This window comes from Littorina saxatilis, linkage group LG13 (genome assembly GCF_037325665.1).
Source record: "Littorina saxatilis isolate snail1 linkage group LG13, US_GU_Lsax_2.0, whole genome shotgun sequence".
NCBI classification, from domain to species: Eukaryota; Metazoa; Mollusca; class Gastropoda; order Littorinimorpha; family Littorinidae; genus Littorina; species Littorina saxatilis.
This window is the reverse complement of record NC_090257.1, coordinates 30,196,490-30,215,750: the sequence shown is the minus strand read 5'-3', so window position 1 is coordinate 30,215,750 and position 19,261 is coordinate 30,196,490. Positions and strand designations below refer to the sequence as shown.

Below are 19,261 nucleotides of genomic sequence, written 5' to 3'. Positions count from 1 at the left end.
CTCTCTCAAACACATGTGGACACACACTCAATGTCCCTCTCTTGACCACACACACACACACACACACACACACACACACACACACACACACACACACACACACACACACACACACACACACACACACACACTCTCACACACACACACACACACACACACACACACACACACACACACACACACACACACACACACACACACACACACACACACACTCTCTCTCTCTCTGTCTCTCCTTCCATCACACACACATACATTCTCCCTCTCCCAAACACACACTCTCTCTCTCTCTCTCTCTGAATTTTGACCTTCAATAATCTCTCCCATCCTCAAAATGGACGGCAGGGAGACAAACAAGACAACAGGAGAGTCAGGCATGCTGCATCTATAAATTGTCCAAGCAGACAAACTTCTGGTATTCTGCACAGAGGTGTCAGACAGCCAACACCCACTGTGAAGAGAAGAGCTTGTGATCATAGGCACACACACACACACACACACACACACACACACACACACACACACACACACACACACACACACACACTCTCTCTCTCTCCCGATAACATGCAGTGACACACTCTCTAGTGAGCATGCACGCCCATCCACACACAGGGTCTTCATGGCATAAAGACTCAGTCCACTCTACTTCCAAACATTCTTACTATGAACATGCATGCTTCTTCCGCACCACCTCCCCCCCCTCTTCCAGTCTAAATAATGACACACTTACCCCACCAAACCCAGTTTTCATGTGACCCTGTACAGGCATGGGAATTGATTTAAAGAAAAAATCTCTTAAAAATAGGGGGGTCCAGGGGCATGCTCCCTCTGGATTTAGAAGAACAACAAGAATTTATTCCGCCATATACCATAACAGCCATTGGTATTTGTCCTGGTGTGGAAACACTCATACATCCATACACTCCTCAAACAACAACCAACTTGTCATCACCGATGTACACAGGTAAAATAAATTCACCATCATGTTTAAAAAAAGTTGTGTATAGATTGAGTATTTACTATATATGCCAGCGCGATTTGTATGTAAAAAAGCTTCTATTTGAGTTCTGCTACGATGTGCAGTTGTATGTATGGAATGCTAAATAAATCCTCGAACTCAATTTGACGAGTTGTTTTCTGCTGCTGCGAAGACGGGCGACGTAGAATAAAAGAACACAACTATACGACGTTTGAGAACTTGTGGCAATCTCAAGTGTCGTGTAACAATTGGGGGCCAAGCCAAGGATCTACGTTTAACGCCAAGGGTTTTCCAGCAACAAGGACCAGTGTCAAGACAGTCACAGGAGGTAGCCATCAATCGGGTGTATCCTGAGGGATCAGTATTGAGACTACAGAACCGTGGATTCGGTGTGACTGGTGAAGAGTTTGGTAATCGCCGCAGCTCGGTACGGTGAGCGACGCCGGAGTGTATCGGGATTACAGAGGTTAGCTGCCGTTTGGACGAGACGGACTTCGTCGCGGAGCTAGTGCATTAATACTACGAAATACGACTGAGGTACGTCGTGTACGTATCGTGAGCAGAGTGCGCCGTCACGTTAGACGAGGAGGGTGGCAGCCTGCGTCTACGAAGGTGACCAGCGACGAGAGAAGCATCGCAGGTGCAGTAGAGACTGTGTTCTTTTAGAAGACTACATTCGTCTATGTTCGGGGCTGTGAAAGAATACAGACGAACGCACCGGAAAAGACCAGAATGGCTGAGTTCTGGGAAAAAGGAATTGAACTGGGACTAAAAGGCAAGCAGCTGACGGAGTTCGTCGAGTCCCAGACACGACTGCTGGCGCAGCGTGAAGAAAGACAAGCGCAGCGTGAGCGTGAAGAAAAAGAAAGACAAGCGCAGCGTGAGCGTGAAGAAAAAGAAAGACAAGCGCAGCGTGAGCGTGAAGAAAGACAAGCGCAGCGTGAGCGCGAAGAAAGACAAGCGCAGCGTGAGCGTGAAGAAAGAGAAGCACAGCGTGAAGAAAAGCAAATGGAGCTGAAACGCTTAGAGCTAAACATAGAAATGGAGATGAAGCGCTTAGAGCTTCAGACAGAAATGGTGCGTGTTCAAAATGAGCACGAGGCACCACGCCAAAGAGATAACCAGCAGCAAATGCTACACAGGGCACCGAAACTTCCAGCATTCGCTGACGGGAAGGACCAGATCGACTGCTACCTTGCAAGATTCGAGAGGTTCGCCGAGAGTGCTAGATGGCAGCGCGACGACTGGGCGATTCAACTCAGCGCACATTTGACTGGGGCAGCACTTGAGGTCTACACTAGACTCTCAAACGATGACGCCAGAGACTATGATGTACTGAAGGAAGCTCTGTTGCGTTGCTACAACTTCACTGAAAGGGGCTACCGTCAACGCTTCCGCGAATGCCAGCCATTGTCTGGAGAGACACCGAGCCAGTTTGTGGAGCGCCTGTCGTCATACCTGCAGAAGTGGGTGGAGTTATCAGGTGAAGAGCAGTCATACGAGAGTCTGCGGGACTTGATCGTGAAGGAGCAATTCCTTAATGCCTGCCCGAAGGACCTGGCGACCCGCTTGGAAGAGCAAAAACTGCGGGGTTTGAAGGACATTACTGATGCTGCTGAGCGTTATCTCATTGCTCATGGAAGGACCCTGGGGACGTCAAAGTCATCGAAACCTTTCCAGAAGAGCGGGAACCAGGGAAACCAACCTGCCAAGGGACAAACTGAGTCCGCACCATCATCCAATGAAGGGCAGAACATAACGTGTTTCCATTGCAATGCCATGGCCCACCGAGTCGCCAACTGTCCCCAAAAGAAAAATAACGGACATGTCAATGACAAAGCGCAAGAACATCGACGGAGATATTACGACAACAACAGGCAAACGAGTGGCTCGAACCAACAAGTATGTGCGAGCAGCGTCATACTTCCAAGGGCTGCCGAGCAAGTGGCTACACCATCGGACGTGGAAGAATGTCTATCTGATGGCCAGCTTCTACTCGCCAATGGCAAGTCAATCTCTGTCGTCGCCAGCGCAGTTGTGTCAGTGTCGAACATGCCCATGTCGAAGGGATTTGTTGAGAAGCAGGAAGTGACTGTTCTCAGAGATTCGGGCTGCAATGGAGTCATTGTCAAAGAGGATCTGGTGCCAACAGAGAAGTTCACTGGTGACTTCAAGTGGACGCTCATGGCTGACAGCAAATGCGTGAAGGCACCAGTGGTAAAAATCCAGATCGATACTCCATACTTCACCGGAGAAGTTGAGGCCGTCTGCCTGAAGAAGCCCTTGTACGATCTACTAATTGGGAATATTGGGGGTGCGAGACGTCCTGATGACCCTGATTTCGAATGGAGAATGGGCTCAGCTCAGCCTGCTGCTGAGGAGGAAGACCCACTGCCATTCGCGAATGAAGATATCAGCGAACTGTTACGAGATGACAGAGCAACTGTGCATCGCCGCGACCAGCCGCAGGTTGTAAGCGCTGTGACGACCAGAGCCCAGGCAAAGAAGGACAAAACAGCTACGCCACTCAGGGTCACCAACAGTTCTGCAACTGCTGTCGTGGACAGGGATCGGCTGATTCAGCTACAGGAAGCTGATTCGACTTTAACAAAGTACAGGAGTCGTCCTGTCAAGGAGATGACTAAGGGCGAAGGCACTGTGCAATTTGAAGTGAAGGCCAAGATTCTGTACAGAGTGTTCCAGCACGCGAGAGTCAACGGTGGGAAGCCATTACGTCAAGTTCTGGTGCCTCAACCACTTAGGCGCCAGGTGATGGAGGTGGCCCACGACTCTATTATGGGAGGTCACCTGGGTGTCAAGAAGACATCAGACAGAATCCAGGCTGCGTTTTACTGGCCAGGACGGCATGCAGATGTGACTCGATTCTGCCGATCGTGCGATATTTGCCAGAAAACCATACCTCGAGGAAGGATCCCGAAAGTGCCGTTGCAGAAGATGCCTTTGATCGACCGACCTTTCAAGAGGGTGGCCATTGACCTCATCGGCGAGATCAAACTGCCAAGTGAAGCGGGTCATCGTTGGGTATTGACCCTGGTAGACTATGCAACCAGGTACCCAGAAGCCGTGCCTCTGAAGAAAATTGACACCGAGACTGTTGCCGAGGCACTTGTGGACATTTTCAGCAGAATTGGGGTTCCTGAAGAGATCCTCACAGACCTGGGGACACAGTTTGTCTCTGAATGCATGGAAGAGGTCAACAGGCTGCTGAGCATTCGTCACTTGACTACGACACCCTATCACCCGATGTGCAATGGGCTGGTCAGACCTGTTTACCCCCATAAGTGTTTTGGAGTAATGCTCAGCCCCAAAAATAGTAATCCTGGCACAAAAATAGTAATCATCCAGCATTCGTCGCCAATTACAACGCACATGACAACTGTGTCTGCGAAACGCAATCATGCACATATATCCATCATTCACAAACAAAACACATCAGTCAGTTTTTGTAGTAATCATAATTTCAAAGATCACATCAAAAGCACATGCATCACTGATTCTTTTTCCTTTGCACGTAGTAGGCCTTTTTCAGTGTGTCAAGCGCTTCTCTACTGTACTTGGGCTTGCCGAATGAGTGAGGGCGAGACTTCGCCACTAGAAGGCTCTCCAGCGTCTCATCAGACAGACATGATCTCTTGTCAGTCCTGTGCTTTTTCACCCCATTTTGCCATTGAAAAAAACCCATGAAAACATGTGAATTAATAAAAATAAAAAAAATAATTTTTTTAAACTTTTTTTAACCTTTTTTTTTTTAATGAAAATCGTAGTCTTGACACGTATAGCGGAATGGCGTATTTTTTGCAGAAAATCGTAATAAATTACGCCAAAATCGTAAGGGTAAACAGGTCTGGCTGGTCGAAAAATTCAATGCGACGCTGAAGTCCACGCTGAAGAAACTATGCAGTGAGCAGCCAAGGCAGTGGCATCGCTACATCAATGCCTTGCTATTTGCATACAGGGAGGTGCCACAAGAGTCCACTGGATTCTCCCCGTTCGAGCTGATGTACGGGCGGACCGTGAGAGGCCCGATGCAAATACTAAAGGAATTGTGGACGAAAGATGTGGACACACCTGAAGTGAAGAACAGTTACCAGTACGTGTTCGAGTTGCGAGAGAAACTGGAGGAGACTCTCGAGATTGCGAGAGAAAACTTGAGAAAGTCTCAGGATAGTGGAAAGCACTACTACGACCGCAAAGCCGTAAACAGGAAGTTTACACCAGGTAACAAAGTGCTGATACTGCTTCCCACTGATCACAACAAACTACTGATGCAGTGGAAAGGCCCATACGAGGTTGAGGCCGTGGTAGGGATCAACGACTACAAGGTGAATGTCGGCAAGAAGTCCAAGATCTACCACGCTAACCTCCTGAAACTGTATGTGGAGAGACCTCCGGAAGCAGTACAGGTCGCAGCAAGTGTGGAAGAACCAGCCGAACTAGACGAGTTCGACGGTGAGGAACTACTGGAGTTGGGAGACCTCCACAAGAAAGAGGGAGTGGATGACGTCAAGCTAGGACCTGACCTGACAGAAGATCAGCAGAAGGAGCTGCATGATTTTATGGGCGACTTCACCCATAGGTTCTCTGATGTTCCAGGCTCTACGTCCTTGGTCGAACATGAAGTCCACCTCACATCTGACGTTCCTGTTCGGTCAAAACCATACCCTATCCCGTTTCAGGCTCGGGAATCCTTGAAGAAGGACATCGACAGCATGTTGAAGATGGGGGTCATCCGTGAGTCATCATCCCCTTACTCATCTCCCGTTGTTGTTGTCAAGAAGAAAGACGGCACAAACAGGGTATGCATTGACTTCAGGAAAGTGAATAAGATCACCGTGTTTGACCCTGAACCAATGCCGACGGCAACTGATCTATTCCGACAGTTAACCGGCAGTAAGATCTTCTCAAAGATCGATCTCAGCAAGGGATATTGGCAAATTCCTGTGCGCGAAGAGGACATACCAAAGACCGCCTTTGCAACTCCAGACGGAACGTATGAGTGCCTGCGGATGCCTTTTGGCATGGTGAACAGTGGTGCTACCCTGAAGAGGGGAATGCGAAAAATGCTCAAAGGAATGAAGAATGTTGTGTACTACTGGGATGATCTGCTAGTCCACACGGAGACCTTTGCGGAGCATCTGGAGACTTTGAGGGAACTGTTTTCCCGCCTGACAAAAGCCAATCTGACCGTGAGACCCAGCAAGTGCATTTTGGGGACCGACAACGTTGACTTCATAGGTTATTCACTGAAGGAAGGTCAAAAGGGGCTTTTGTTGGAAAACGTCACCAAGATCCTCAATGCGCCACGTCCTGAAACCAAGAAGCAGGTGCGATCCTTCCTTGGATTGGCTGGGTACTACAGAGAGTTCATTCCAAACTTCGCCGCCATAACGGCGCCTTTGTCGGACATGACCCGAAAAGGATGCCCCAACCGAATACTCTGGGGACCAGCTCAGGAGAAGGCATACCAGACCGTGCGCGACCTGATGTCACGAGACCCGGTGCTACGCCTTCCTGATACTGCCAAAGAGTTCATCTTGCGTACAGACGCATCGGACGAAGGGATCGGCGCCATGCTGATGCAAGAACATGGAGGTAAACCGTTTCCGGTCAGCTATGCCAGCAAGAAGCTGTCAGGAGCCGAGAAGAACTACTCGACCATGGAGAAAGAGTGTTTAGCCATCGTGTGGGGAATCAAGAAATTTGAACTCTACCTCCAAGGGGTGAAATTCGTGCTTCAGACTGATCACAAACCCCTCACCTACCTGAACTCTGCAAAGTTTGTGAATAATCGTATCATGAGGTGGGTGATGTACTTGCAGAACTTTGATATGCGAGTGGAATCGATTAAGGGTTCAGACAATGTTGGAGCGGATTTTCTCAGCCGAGTATGTGAGTAAAACTGTGTTCATTCTCCAACAGACTGATGTACATACCTGGATTTCAATCTGTTATGTATACATAATATGTGTACAGGTAGCGTTTCAATGATTGAAAGAAATTGGGTAAATTTCTTCTTGTTTTGGGGGTAATGTTAGGAAACGCTGTCGTTGCTGAGCTTTGGTTCAGTTTTGTGTGTTGCATGTAGTTGACTTATTTGTACTTTGTGGGAAAGTACCGATATTATATTTTGTAAACACAATATTTATGCTTGGACGAGAATGCAGGTGAACTTTCTAGTCCTGTCAAAACAAGTTGTTTACCATGCTGTTTGTAGTGTGACTTCGTGGCGTTCGTTCGGATTAAGTGCGTCGGCGCTTTTGATGTACGTCATAGAGAATGTCGCTAGTTTAGTCCATGCACGGCTCGTATAATGTAGTTGTATCATGTTCGGTCTGGAATATTCTCGAGATTGAGTATTTACTATATATGCCAGCGCGATTTGTATGTAAAAAAGCTTCTATTTGAGTTCTGCTAGATGTGCAGTTGTATGTTGCTAAATAAATCCTCGAACTCAATTTGACGAGTTGTTTTCTGCTGCTGCGAAGACGGGCGATGTAGAATAAAAGAACACAACTATACGACGTTTGAGAACTTGTGGCAATCTCAAGTGTCGTGTAACACCCTGGCTGCAACCAAACAGGTATGAAAAATCTGAACAGTGTTGGTAAAAGTAAATGCTCCCACTAACTCAGCATGCACAACACTGTAAATGATTTCATTTTCAATCTATGGATGCATCTTCAGTAAACCACATATTTCACTGCTGGTGAAGCTACTAATCAGCCAAAAGGTGTCTTGCCTTAATCTACAAAGAAATCAGCATCGTTTTACTATTATTCAAACTTGTACAGAGCAGTCATATCTTTTCCGAATTCACTAGCATGGTTTCTTCATGCAAATAAATGAAGTGTCATCTGAAACTAAGTTAAGACGTCCAAAAAAGAGAAAGAGAGAGAGAGAGAGAGAGAGAGAGAGAGAGAGAGAGAGAGAGAGAGAGAGAGAGAGAGCTAGCTAGCTGACACATATTTAGCCCAGTGACTCATGTGCTATGTCCTCAAGCAATCCCCTAAAAAGGACAAGTATAATTCTGGATCAAGGTTTCTTCCCGTAAAGGAGCACAACCTTTATTATACTTTTAATATGTAAGCGCCTAGGGCTATATCTAGATTAGGCGCATAAAAATGATCACAATAATAATAATAATAATAATGTCCCCACACATAGCATGCACCTGCTGGCACAGTGAGCGTTTCCATAACCCCTTTGGTAAATGTGTAAACAGAAGTGTTGAGTGCATTCGCAGTGATACTCACCAAAAAATAAAAAAGAAGAATACAAAGTGTTTAAAGTTTGTAATGTGGGTTTGGGGACACTGATACTGTGAGTAATTTTGTATGAGTCATGAACCTTTTAGACCTTTTGTGTGTGTGTGTACATGTATGTGTGTGTTTGAGTGTTTGAGTGTTTGAGTGTGTGTGTGTGTGTGTGTGTGTGAACCTGTCCTTGGGCAAGTCATTTCTGAGATGCCAAAAGACGATTTTAACAAAAAGAAAGACAAAGTTAAGTACATCATTTTGAAAATACTGCTTTGTGTATTGGTTTTCCATTGATTTCCAAGCCATTGCATGGACTTAAGCTGTGAACTTGGATTCGCTGTCATACTAATGCTTGCACACGGGGGTGTTCAGTCACCAATAAGAGACTACACAGAAAGTTCACTCTTGCAATAAATCCCTTGTCAAACACAGGGAATCGAACCCACGCCAACAACCAAGCCAAGAATTGTTTACTATGCCAGACAGGCTATATTTGTTTTTACTATATGTACTGAGTTAGCCTCCCCCAACAATATGCTAGGAATGTCACACAATAGTAACCCTCTCAACAACGGCCAGCTGCAACCAAAAAAATCACAGCTACCCATTAAAAACAACAGTTACATCCACAGCCCTGTGTCACCTTTCATCGGGCAAGACACAGGGACTCGAACCTCTTGCTGTCCAAGACCCACACAGGGCGGACTGCCAGGGACCAACAGGGCCCCATGAGAGCATCAACACTGAGGGTTTGAACCCCTGGCCCTGTGTGTTCACTCCCCACATCGCCTCCATCTGACCACAACACAGACAGCCTGTCTTTTGTTTCCATCCACCAAAAAACAGCTAGTTCATTTGTGAGCAGTAACGACGCCTGCTATTCAGGGCTGTTTTGTTGATGTTCCTTTTTCATCTTTAATGGCGCACAGAGAATCCTTATCCCTCTCCACAAAAAAAAGTCAACCTCATACAAACTCACTATTCTTTCAGTGCATGCATGCCTATAAATTAGGCTGTCTCACAAGCATGTCAGAAAGTGCAGGTGTGAATTTGATAACAGCACTTGCCCTTATCAACGAGCAGCCCCAGGCTGAATAAAACACTTTGCATATATACATTAGTTGGGTTTGTGGTTTTTTTTTCTCTCTCTCTCTCTCTCTTTTTGTTTCTTCTCCTTAAGGCTGGAGCACACTTTGGAAAGTACGTTGGAGTAGCCTCCCTTCTACGTTGGAGTAGCCTCCCTTCCCGGATTTAGAACGCGTTTCGTGTCGTAACAGATTATCCACTTACTAGCCATATCCGTATGCAAAATAATGAAATAAACATTAGGAAATGGCAGACGTTTACAAATATCGACATTCTCTATCAGTGCAATAAAAAACAATCGTTAGAACTTGCATTTACGACATGTCGTGCGTGAGAACGTGTCAGTAAACAAGCACTTTTTGCCTTGCTGAAGAACCCCACGAGTCAAGCTAAAACAGACAACAAGTAATGGAAAGCAGTCTGCGGATAAACATAACAAACTACTGATGAAAAAGTGTGTTCATCCCTGCTCTGGATAAAAGACATCGGACTGATGACAACGTGGCAGCGTTCACGCGAAAAGATTTTTTTTCAGATTATCGCTTCTACATTTTATTGCACGTACTTGCCAACTTGGGGCAGATCTGAATTTCTGAAAGATGACAAATCGGTCTTGTGAGTTGAGAACCACATGTTCTTTGCCGACAGAAATCACGATGGGACAAGATGTAGATTGTGTTGAAGAGATGTTTGCAGATTATCGCATCTACAAGTTTTATTGCTCAGATCAATGCACGTAGTTGGGGTCAGATCTGAATTTCGCAATGGAAGACGACAAATCCGTCTTGTGAGTTAAAGAACCACACGTTCTTTGGCGGCAGAAATCACTATGGGACAAGATGAGGATTGTGTTGAGGGGCTAATACTGACTGACTTTAGATGAAGAGTTCCTAGACTGCCTGGTTTTTGTAGAGAGGCATCATGATGATATCCTGGGTTATTTTTACGTTCTTGGTGACAACGCGCCAGAATCGCACGAAGATCGAACTCTCGAAGAAAACAAGTTTATCGCTGAACATCGGAAATGTGAAATGCTCTTCCTGTCTGACCAGTCTCCCCGTTAAATCCACAGGCTACATTATTTATCAGGTAACTTACCAAACCGGAGTGTGTGTGTGTGTGTGTGTGTGTGTGTGTGTGTGTGTGTGTACACCGGATTACCACCATCAACGCACCCTTTTGGACTTTTCTACTATGCCTGCTGTGACATTCACGAGGATTATTGTGATTCTTGGACAATCGTGTGCCTATGCTGGACTTGCAGGAAGACAAACGGTGCCGGAACGGTATACGTGCTGCCAAGTGTGCACGTCCAGAGCGCAGTGTGAACCGAGAGTGAGTGTGTCATTGTGTGGAAGTTTTGCTTGATTGATTTATTCATGATTTAATTTGCTTTTTGGTTCAATAGTAAAATCTGTGTACGTTATACTTTGTATTTTGTGGTGTGATTCGCCCGAGTGCGAGACCCCCATCCCCGAACGCCTCTGTGGGTGGAATTGTATATATATATATACTTGTGTAACGTGAGTGTGTAGATGAGAATGTGAAAGTTGCTTTGGACCCAGATACACACAGCAGACACCAACGCAACAGCTAAGTTTCAGCCTGACAAAGAAATTCGAGTGACACAGCTAATGGCTGTACTTGTTATTTCTCTATTAAAACAAATGTTTCAAGATCTTTAGGCCAAAACAAATAAATTGTCTGTTTCTATTAACATGGCTAAAAAAAATAGGGTAGGTAGGTAGGTGTTTTTGTTGTTGTTGTTGCCAGGATAGAATTCTTGAAAATAAATGACACAAAGAGACAAGACTCGCTATAGATAGATTTATAAAAAATTTAAAAAAATGTGACAAAGGATATAAAATGATTGTTTTACCTGGTCTGGAATCTTCAGTAGTAATTGCATAAAAAAAAGTCTGATAATTATATCAATTATCATGTTAACTTTTTCTTAAAATGGGTGCGTTAAATCCTAGTCTGTTTTTTTTAATGGACTAAGCAATCCTTGGACTGACAGAAAAGATGTATTTTAAAAATGTCCAGTTGCTTTTACTTATTTTTCTAATTGGAAGAGAATACAAATTATGCACTCTTTTCTGTTCAAATGGGTAGAGGGCGGGGGTAGTAAAAGGATCACAGTTCAAGATTTTGCGCGACAAGAGGTGTGTTTCTTTTATAAAGAGCAAAAACTCAACTTGGTATCTAACACTATTTCTGAACACTGTAACCACTTTAGCCCTTTTTTTTTTCTTTCTGTCTTTCAAACTTCTAATTCAGCTTCAAAAATGATTAAAAAAAAAGGTTTTTTTTCTTCTGAAATCTACAGTTAAATCACTATTTTGGATATTCTATTTTGCTTCCCTATTTATCTTCTTAAGTTTTTGATCATCTGATTACCTTGCTTTTCTATTTGGAAGATAATATGCACTCTTTTCTGAAAAATGGGTAGGGGGTGGGGGTAGTAAAAGCATCACAGTATACAATTTTGTGCGACAAGAGGTGTGTTTCTTTTAACTTTGATGAAGAGGGATAACTCAACTTGGTATCTAACACTAGTTCTGAACACTGTAACCACTTTAGCACTTTTAATTTATTTGTTCTGTCTTCCAAGCTTTAAATTCAGCTTATAAAATGAGTAAAACAGTGTGTGTTTTCTGAATTCACCAGTTAAATCACTCTGTTGGATGTTGTTTTTTGCTTCCCTCTTTCTGTTCTGAAGTTTTTGATCATCTGACTACCTTGCTTTTCTATTTGGAAGATAATATGCACTCTTTTCTGAAAAATGGGTAGGGGGTGGGGGTAGTAAAAGCATCACAGTTCAAGATTTTGCGCGACAAGAGGTGTGTTTCTTTCAACTGTGATGAAGAGGAATAACTCAACTTGGTATCTAACACTATTTCTGAACACTGTAACTACTGAAGCACTTTTAATTTTTTTTTCTGTCTTCCAAGCTTTAAATTCAGCATATAAAATGAGTAAAAAAATTGGGTTTTTTTTCTGAATTCACCAGTTAAATCACTCTGTTGGATGTTATTTTTTGCTTCCCTATTTCTGTTCTGAAGTTTTTGATCATCTGACTACCTTGCTTTTCTATTTGGAAGATAATATGCACTCTTTTCTGAAAAATGGGTAGGGGGTGGGGGTAGTAAAAGCATCACATTTCAAGATTTTGCGCGACAAGAGGTGTGTTTCTTTTAACTGTGATGAAGAGGGATAACTCAACTTGGTACCAAACACTATTTCTGAACACTGTAACCACTTTAGCACTTTCATTTTTTTTCTCTCTGTCTTCCAAGCTTTAAAATTTAGCTAATAAAATGAGTAAAAAAGTGGGGTTTTTTCAGAATTCACCAGTTAAATCACTATGTTGGATGTTCTATTTTGCTTCCCTATTTCTGTTCTGAAGTTTTTGATCATCTGACTACCCTGCTTTTCTATTTGGTAGATAATATGCACTCTTTTCTGAAAAAATGGGTAGGGGGTGGGGGAAATAAAAGTATCACAGTTCAAGATTTTGGCCGACAAGAGGTGTATTTCTTTTAACAGTGGTAAAGAGGGATAACTCAACTTGGTATCTAACACTATTTCTGAACACTGTAATCACTTTAACACTTTTAATTTATGTTTGTTTGTGTTCCAAGTTTTAAATTAAGCTTCAAAAATGGGTAAAAAAATAGTTTTCTCATAATTCACAAGTTAAATCATTATGTTGGATGTTCTATTTTGCTTCCCTCTTTCTCTTCTTAAGTTTTTGATCATCTGACTACCCTGCTTTTCTATTTGGAAGATAATATGCACTCTTTTCTGAAAAATGGTAAGGGGGTGGGGGTAGTAAAAGCAACACAGTTCAAAATTTTGCGCGTTAAGAGGTGGGTTTTTTTAAAAATTGGTAAAGAGGGATAACTCAACTTGGTATCTAACACTATTTCTGAACACTGTAATCACTTTAACACTTTTGATTTATGTTTGTCTGTGTTCCAAGTTTCAAATTAAGCTTCAAAAATGGGTTAAAAAAATGGTTTTTTAATAATTCACAAGTTAAATCATTATGTTGGATGCTCTATTTTGCTTCCCTCTTTCTCTTCTTTAAGTTTTTGATCATCTGACTACCCTGCTTTTCTATTTGAAAGATAATATGCACTCTTTTCTGAAAAATGGGTAGGGGGTGGGGGTAGTAAAAGCATCACAGTTCAAGATTTTGCGCGACAAGAGGTGTGTTTCTTTTAACTGTGATGAAGAGGGATAACTCAACTTGGTACCAAACACTATTTCTGAACACTGTAACCACTTTGGCACTTTCATTTTTTCTCTCTCTGTCTTCCAAGCTTTAAAATTCAGCTAATAAAATGAGTAAAAAAGTGGGTTTTTTCAGAATTCACCAGTTAAATCACTATGTTGGATGTTCTATTTTGCTTCCCTATTTCTGTTCTTCAGTTTTTGATCATCTGACTACCCTGCTTTTCTATTTGGTAGATAATATGCACTCTTTTCTGAAAAAATGGGTAGGGGGTGGGGGAAGTAAAAGTATCACAGTTCAAGATTTTGGCCGACAAGAGGTGTATTTCTTTTAACAGTGGTAAAGAGGGATAACTCAACTTGGTATCTAACACTATTTCTGAACACTGTAATCACTTTAACACTTTTGATTTATGTTTGTCTGTGTTCCAAGTTTCAAATTAAGCTTCAAAAATGGGTAAAAAAAATGTTTTTTTAATAATTCACAAGTTAAATCATTATGTTGGATGTTCTATTTTGCTTCCCTCTTTCTCTTCTTTAAGTTTTTGATCATCTGACTACCCTGCTTTTCTATTTGAAAGATAATATGCACTCTTTTCTGAAAAATGGGTAGGGGGTGGGGGTAGTAAAAGCATCACAGTTCAAGATTTTGCGCGACAAGAGGTGTGTTTTTTTTAACTGTGATGAAGAGGGATAACTCAACTTGGTATCAAACACTATTTCTGAACACTGTAACCACTTTAGCACTTTTAATTTTTTTTTTCTGTCTTCAGTTCCAAGCTTTAAATTAAGCTAATAAAATGAGTAAAAAAGTGGGTTTTTTTTTAGAATTCACCAGTTAAATCACTATGTTGGATGTTCTATTTTGCTTCCCTATTTCTGTTCTTCAGTTTTTGATCATCTGACTACCCTGCTTTTCTATTTGGTAGATAATAATTATGCACTCTTTTCTGAAAAAATGGGTAGGGGGTGGGGGAAGTAAAAGTATCACAATTCAAGATTTTGCGCGACAAGAGGTGTATTTCTTTTAACAGTGGTAAAGAGGGATAACTCAACTTGGTATCTAACACTATTTCTGAACACTGTAATCACTTTAACACTTTTAATATATGTTTGTCTGTGTTCCAAGTTTCAAATTAAGCTTCACAAATGGGTAAAAAAAATAGTTTTCTCATAATTCACAAGTTAAATCATTATGTTGGATGTTCTATTTTGCTTCCCTCTTTCTCTTCTTAAGTTTTTGATCATCTGACTACCCTGCTTTTCTATTTGGAAGATAATATGCACTCTTTTCTGACAAATGGGAAGGGGGTGGGGGTAGTAAAAGCATCACAGTTCAAAATTTTGCGCGTTAAGAGGTGTATTTTTTTTTAAATTGGTAAAGAGGGATAACTCAACTTGGTATCTAACACTATTTCTGAACACTGTAATCACTTTAACACTTTTAATCAATGTTTGTTGGTGTTCCATGCTTCAAATTGAGCTTCAAAATGGATACAAAAGGATTTTTTTCCGAATTCACAAGTAAAATCACTACGTTTAATGTTCTATTTTGCTTCCCTATTTCTCTTCTTCAGTTTGTGATCATCTGATTGTTATTTTGTTTACATTTTCACAATACAATATTGCAACTTATTCAGTAGTGTTTGCGTGAAAAAATCTGATACCTATGCTTAAACTTCAGTCGTTATCTTAAAATTTTGCGCGTTAAGCCCTTTATATTTTGTATTTTCCTGATAAAGCAAACATTGAACTAACAGAAAAAGTAACTTTTAAAACTACCTAATCACTTTGAAATTGGGCCTCCAAAGTGTTCTCCAGCCTTAACGAGCTAAGAATCTGCCTCCTTCCAAGTTCCAAACATTTATGCCCAGTCAGCAGCCAAATTAGTAATTACTGTAAATTACATCTGCCTTGTTATTCAAAGTGAGAATGGCTCGGAATGTGTTACCTGAAGAAAATATGTGCACATGCAAGTGCAAACTAGGACTAGGAGATCACTGATTGGAGAAGTCTGCCTTGTCTTGTCAGTCTGATGATTAAGATTAGGCCAAAAAAAAAAAAATAGTCTGTTTACGGTAACCCGACCGACCCTATTTTTTTCGCGCGACCCTAGACTTTTTTTTTGGCGTTTGGGAAAAAAAAAAAATTAAAAAAAAAAACTTTTGTTTTTTTTGGCAAAATAACGTAAAAATGGTTTTTCGGAAAAAAAAAAGAAAACAAATCCCGACCTACCGACCCTATTTTTTTGGCCTATGTTACCGTAAACAGACCTTTTTTTTTTTGGCTGTCTGCATGCACTGATATGCCCCCATCCCTCCAACCGCCCAAATAGAATGAATGAGTTCAGACCATAAAGCAAGCTGATGTAAAGTTTTTGTTCTGTAACGGAAAAAATAGCTTAAACACCACAACCTTCCTTCTCACAGAAAATCTAAAAAGCCTTAAAACACACACACACACACACACACACAAAACGTCTCTCCAAATGCAGGATAATTACCCTTCCCCCTCTCTGTAACAAGACAAGATTTGCAACAAGCACTAAAACACTTAAGCACATCAATTTCCCCAGCGTCAGCGTCATTTAACAATGAATCAACAGCAGGATTGAGCTTGCTTGACAGAGACATTCCAGGTGTGACAGAGACTGTGGATTCAGGCTCTGTGTCGTCACTGGCCTCTACCTGTGCAGTTTACTCAGTACGGGGTTGTGTTTACACACGGCCTCTCTACCTGTGATTTCACTACCTGATGCTGTGACCAGCATTCTCACACTTCATTCAATGCTTGGTACATTTCTCCTTACACTTTCAGGTCCGAATCTGTGTGTTTCGGTTGCATTCTTGCAATGATCTCAACTGATTCATCGAGTAGAAATCTGAACACATTTTGAGAGTTTACCATTTTCCACACTGAAAGCTTGCAGACTGTGTAATATTTAAATCTAACAGTTAGAATTATGAGCGTTGATAACACGAGTTCAGATTTGTGCATTGTTTCTCTGAAAATATGAAATATTGGATACTGTGACTATTAACTTTCCCCCTTTTAATGTTTTATCCTTGTTCTTCCTCATAAAACAGACATCAAACTTGAAAGTGGCACATCTAAAGCCTCCGACTCAAATTTCCATAAAATCTGAATTTATGTGACATAAAGAAACCCCGCTGCAGTCACTATTCATTTACAACATGACACAGCCGTCTAGATGTGACTACAAAACCATTGCTCTTATTTTGATGTTTGCAGAATGAAAACTAGGCAGTCAGCACTCAACCTTACTCTAAACATGTAAAATGTATAAATCCACACTTCCTACAAGACACAGTGTCTCTCTCTTTCTCTCTCTCTCTCTCACACACACACACACACACACACACACACACACACACACACACACACACACACACACAGACACACACACACACACACACTGCCTTCTGGGTTACAGAGGTACCTAAGAGAGAGAGAGAGAGAGAGAGAGAGAGAAGAGAGAGAGAGAGAGAGAGAGAGAGAGAGAGAGAGAGAGAGAGAGAGAGAGAGAGAGAGAGAGAGAGAGAGACACACACACACACACAGAAAGAGGGAAACAGATAACATTCATCTCACAGGAAATGGGAATCCTAAATTCTTCCCTTATCTGCTGCTGGCATCCAATAGCCTCTAAAACAATTGTCTGTGGATGGGAGCTGCAGAATTCTATTATTCAGGTCAGGTTCATCCAAACAAAAGACAAGAAAACATAATACAACAGAATACAGTTGAACTCTTTCAAGACCTCGACAAATGTCAGAAACTTAGGTCTCAACAAGTCGCGTGAAGCGATATAAAAACATTTACTGATTTAGTCAAGATCAACACCACAAACCAATCATCGCCGAGACTACATTCAGATAGTCTCGGCAAAGAAGACCAAAACGGGTCACGCTCGCCGCCGCGAATATTTACTGAACCTATTTTCTTTCATTCTGGGCACATTTAATTTGTAGAGTACACATAACATATCTATATATTTTTGAATTCAGAAGAAGATGAGGAATACAATGCAATCAATTTTAAATCTGTTTGCGAAAAATCGATTTTAATGACAACTTTAATGAGCAAACTCATTAATTTTTAAGCCTCGAAGCTGAAATGCAATACCAAAGTCCGGGCTTCATCGAAGATTGCTTAGCCAAAATTTCAACCAATTTGGTTGAAAAATGAGAGCGTGACAGTGCTGCCTCAACTTTTACAAAAAGCCGGATATGATGTCATCAAAGACATAATTTATAAAAAAAAAAAATGAAAAATACGTCTGGGGATATCATACTCAGGAACTCTCATGTAAAGTTTCATGAAGATCGGTCCAGTAGTTTCTCTGATTCGCTCTATACACACACACGCACATACACCACAACCCTCATCTCGATTCCCCGTCTATGTTAAAACATTTAGTCAAAACTCGACTAAATGTAAAAAGGAGGGAGTCATAAAATGGAGGTAGATTTACAGAAGTTATGAAAAGGAAATCTGAGAAATGAAGGTTTTAACAAGTCGCGTAAGGCGAAAATACAACATTTAGTCAAGTAGCTGTCGAACTCACAGAATGAAACTGAACGCAATGCCATTTTTCAGCAAGACCGTATACTCGTAGCATCGTCAGTCCACCGCTCATGGCAAAGGCAGTGAAATTGACAAGAAGAGCGGGGTAGTAGTTGCGCTAAGAAGGATAGCACGCTTTTGTGTACCTCTCTTTGTTTTAACTTTCTGAGCGTGTTTTTAATCCAAACATATCATATCTATATGTTTTTGGAATCAGGAACCGACAAGGAATAAGATGAACGTGTTTTTAAATTGATTTCGACAATTTAATTTTGATAATAATTTTTATATTATATTTAATTTTCAGAGCTTGTTTTTAATCCAAATATAACATATTTATATGTTTTTGGAATCAGAAAATGATGGAGAATAAGATGAACGTAAATTTGGATCATTTTATAAATTTTTATTTTTTTTTACAATTTTCCGATTTTTAATGACCAAAGTCATTAATTAATTTTTAAGCCACCAAGCTGAAATGCAATACCGAAGTCCGGGCTTCGTCGAAGATTACTTGACCAAAATTTTAACCAATTTGGTTGAAAAATGAGAGCGTGACAGTGCCGCCTCAACTTTCACGAAAAGCCGGATATGACGTCATCAAAGACATTTATCAAAAAAATGAAAAAAACGTTCGGGGATATCAATCCCAGGAACTCTCATGTAAAATTTCATAAAGATCGGTCCAGTAGTTTGGTCTGAATCGCTCTACACACACACACACACAGACAGACAGACAGACAGACAGACAGACACACACACACACACACACACACACACACACACACACATACACCACGACCCTCGTCTCGATTCCCCCCTCTACGTTAAAATATTTAGTCAAAACTTGACTAAATATAAAAAGGAGGAAGTGTTAAATGGGGGGGGGGGGGGGGGGGGGGGGAGAGGTCTTAAAAGGGGGGTTCCACTATACATCCAACTGTTTCCATGACAGTGTGTTAGGCATGCGGGACCAAACGTCAGCCATGCATATCTCTGCAGTATTATTATTAACTGTCATGGGTCAGTCATGCATGTCTCTGCAGCACTAACTGTCACACGCCTTATGTGGCGTGTCATGACTTCATCA

General features: G+C 41.8%; 1 protein-coding gene across 2 annotated transcripts in view; it reads right to left on the bottom strand.

The window, feature by feature from the left end:
- Positions 1 to 19,261, bottom strand: part of LOC138945996 (uncharacterized) — a 57,633-nt gene that overhangs the window by 7,900 nt on the left and 30,472 nt on the right. The window lies entirely within an intron of this gene.